Raw genomic sequence first — 3,568 nt, forward strand, 5'->3', positions numbered from 1 at the left:
CCCAACTTTTCTTGAATAACTGCTTCCTGGGATCATGGTCCACTTCCTGTCCACATCATCCATAAAAAGATGTCCTCTTATGATTTTTTAATGTATTTTAATTTGTTATTTTGGTTTTTGAAAGTAGCCGAAACCCTGTTGTGATAGCTGTATAACAATTCCTGTGTGGTACGACAAATGATGGTCATAGAAAGCAGTTATGCAAACAATTTGTCTGCAGAAGAAAAACACATTTTGATTTAATGAGTACTCTCACTGAACATGTTCCTTTGTGTTAGCTTGTGGGTGTATCATTTGTTACTGTTGGAAAAATATTGTTCTTTTACCTTTCTTAGTATAATGATGATGATAAGGAAATAGTGCCCGCTTTAGGCTGATGCCTAAATAGATAAGTGGACAAATAAGAAGCCCACAGGAAAAACAGGCGTAGTCACAAGATGGAAAACATGAATATAGATGCATCAATTTTAAAAGCGTGCAGACTCAACTTCCTTTCTGTATTCAACTGTTGGTTGATTACTTATGTTCAATTTCCCATTCAACTTTTGTTGTTTTTCCTTTGACTTTGAAGTTTGCCGTGACTTCACGAATTGGTCTGTTGAGGGTGAGTGTGGTTTCAAAGATGACGGACTAGGCCTATTCAGGCTCAAAAGGTTCATGTGCAGTGTGGGGACAGGTGTGGTCAGCTGTTGGACTTGTGGTGGAGGCAGGTCTGGACTTGCTCTTGTTCGTTTTCGTTTGGCTTTGGCGATTCGCTTGGCTTCTGCTACTTTGGCTGCCTTTGTTAGTTTGCAGCGCCAGGTCGGGCGATCTAGGGCTAGTGTTTCTCTTGAGTTGTTCAAGATTCCAAGTGTTTTTAGTGAGACATTGGAATCTGTCCTTGAAACGTTTTTTTCTTTCCTCCAACTGAGTGCTTGCCATGATACAGCTCCCCATACATCAGCTGTTTGGGCTGTCCGCCATTCTGACTACGTGGCCGGCCTCCTGACTTGAGTTTTCTGGAGGAGGGTGTAGATGCATTGGATATCAACCCGCTCTAAAATGTCCGTGTCTGGGGCTTTGCCCTGCCATCTGATGTGAAGGAGTTTACGGAGACATCTCAGTTTGAGTTGATTGAGCTGATTTGTGTGTCTGTTGTAGACAGTCCAGGTTTCACTAGCGTAGAGAAGGGTGGTAAGAACCACTGCCTGGTAGACCTTCAGCTTTGTGGAGAGGCTAAGGCCTCTGCGCTCCCAGACATTCTGGCGGAGTCTCCCAAAGGCAGCGCTAGCCTTGGCAACTCCATAAATTTCAGCACCTATCTTAACAGCAAGTGCTGCCTGGAGTTTCTGTTCCTTCACCATGATTTCACTTTCAGGCACTTTGTATGGTTGTCGGGGACCTGGTTTTCGATTTTCTTAGTACTGATTGTGAGGCCGAAGTTGTCAAAGGCTAAGGTGAAACAGTTCATTTCCTTTTGCATGCACTCTCTCTGTGCTAGCATTGAGTGCACAGTCCTCAGTGGAAAGAAGTTCCCTGATGACCGTTCCCTTCATCTTGATTATGGCCTGGAAGCACCTAATGTTGAACAATCTGCCGTCAGTTTTGTATCTGATTCAGATGCCATCTTCACGAAAATCTCTCACATAGTTTAGCCAGTCAGTCAAAACCATTGCCCTGTGTGTGGCCACTGCCGTACACTAGCAGTATCCGTGGGGCCATACGTGAGCTATGTACAAGAGTGGGGATCAAGTAGGGTCATGACCCTCCTTACAGGGTGTGACTTTCATTCATTGGGGTGTTTGGTTCAGGGGGAGGGGTAGGACCTCTTGGTGAATGACAGAATGACCATTCAGCTAACAATAAAATGAAACCAACTGTCAAACGTAAATAAGCTTTTTAAAGTGCTACCCTCATGATTTTCACTTTGTGACTGCTTTTTTTTCCTATGGACTCCTGTAATGTATTGTTGGTTTTGTGAAGGCGTTCAAGACTGCTCGACTGCTCAGTATAAGCCTCCACCATACACCACTTTTCACAATGGTGCATGGCAGAGTCTTATGCAAAGCAGTGGAGTTGCATAAGATATTTGAGCCAAGATATAGGTGCTTTGGACTCACAGGGTTTCTTTGCCATGACTGTTACTGTGTCCTCTCCATAAAAGTGCTTAATAGCATATTTTAGTCATCACTGAAGTATGTAGTAAAGTTCTCAAACTTACATGTTATGTTCCCATTCTTAGTCAAAGTCATATTTCGATTTTATTGTATTGTGAGTCTAGGATTTGGATATTCAATTATCACTGCTGACAGACAAAATGCTAAATGATCATGCTGCCTGTGTTTATATATATGGGCTGATGTTTGTTTTCATTCTCTTAAAAAAGGGAAAAAGTAGTTTTGAAAAACTCATACTTCAGTTTTTGCTAAGATGATGTATAACTCAACTTTCATATGGTTTGTCTCCCTGTTGAACTGAGATAATGACGTCCATTTAACTGACTGAAGGCTGCATAGTGCTTCAAAGAGTTTAGGAGACAAAAATAGTCAGATATGGTTTCTTCTCAACTTTTTCTCTCCCCTATTCCTATGATGCTCATATATATTTGTGTTCAATTAGGTAATGTGCTTTTTCAAAGTTCTTCCGTAGATCAAATGTTTTTATATACGTGATCTTCAATGATATTTATGTCAAGGAATAAATGCTCATTTTCCATAGGATCATTCAAATTGTCTTTGAGATTATCAGTTAAGCAAAAGTTATTACTGCCATATGACAACTTTTTAATTGAGTTGTGCTCTTAGTAATGTTTGTGTGTCTTAAGTCTGTTGGATAATGTTTTTATTGACATATAGCATATTCTTAATATTTTAATTTGATTCTCAACAATAACACTGGCTTAAAAGTGTCAATATCATGATTGTGTGTTTGTAAAAAGTTAAAATTTACTCAGTGTATGAATTGTGAAACCTCATTGTAGTTGTTCTCTTTTGTGTGAGCAAGTTCTGCTGTAGCAGACCTGCCAAGTATTCTGATAAAATAGGAGCCCTCCAATTTTGTTTTGCCTATGGAAGAACCTTGATGGGATTTGCTTGAAATCCGATTCATTAGTTGAAATCTGTTTCCATAAGTCATACAGAACTTATTCAAAATGATATAGATATGCACCAGGTTTATTTGCATTTATTTGCAACTTTTGCAAAAATTATGGCACATGAGTTGAAAATACTCATATTCATTTGCGTGTGTTTGCGTGTATTTGCAATATACATGTTTATATGCCATGATCGGATGGCAACATAATCTGAATCTACAGGGGTTCTGAAGATTGATTTTTTCCCCCTCTAGCTTCTATTTTTAAGGTTTGGGGAAAGCTCTTTATATTTTTGCATGGAGGCGTTGGAAGGTCTGCTGTTGTAGTACCAGAGAGTGGAGTTGGAAGGTCTGCTGTTGTAGTACCAAAGAGTGGAGTTGGAAGGTCTGCTGTTGTAGTACCAAAGAGTGGAGTTGGAAGGTCTGCTGTTGTAGTACCAGAGAGTGGAGTTGGAAGGTCTGCTGTTGTAGTACCAGAGAGTGGAGTTGGAAGGTC

The 3,568-nt window shown here is 40.2% G+C and overlaps 1 long non-coding RNA gene across 1 annotated transcript in view; it reads left to right on the forward strand.

The window, feature by feature from the left end:
• Positions 1 to 9: 9 nt before the first annotated feature.
• Positions 10 to 3,568, forward strand: part of LOC101861449 — a 6,082-nt gene continuing 2,523 nt past the window's right edge. The window contains exon 1 of the long non-coding RNA XR_004858782.1: positions 10 to 3,565. This is a non-coding gene — a long non-coding RNA (uncharacterized LOC101861449). The remainder of the gene's footprint in view (positions 3,566 to 3,568) is intronic.

The sequence above is a fragment of the Aplysia californica genome, unplaced genomic scaffold (genome assembly GCF_000002075.1).
Source record: "Aplysia californica isolate F4 #8 unplaced genomic scaffold, AplCal3.0 scaffold00360, whole genome shotgun sequence".
NCBI lineage: Eukaryota > Metazoa > Mollusca > Gastropoda > Aplysiida > Aplysiidae > Aplysia > Aplysia californica.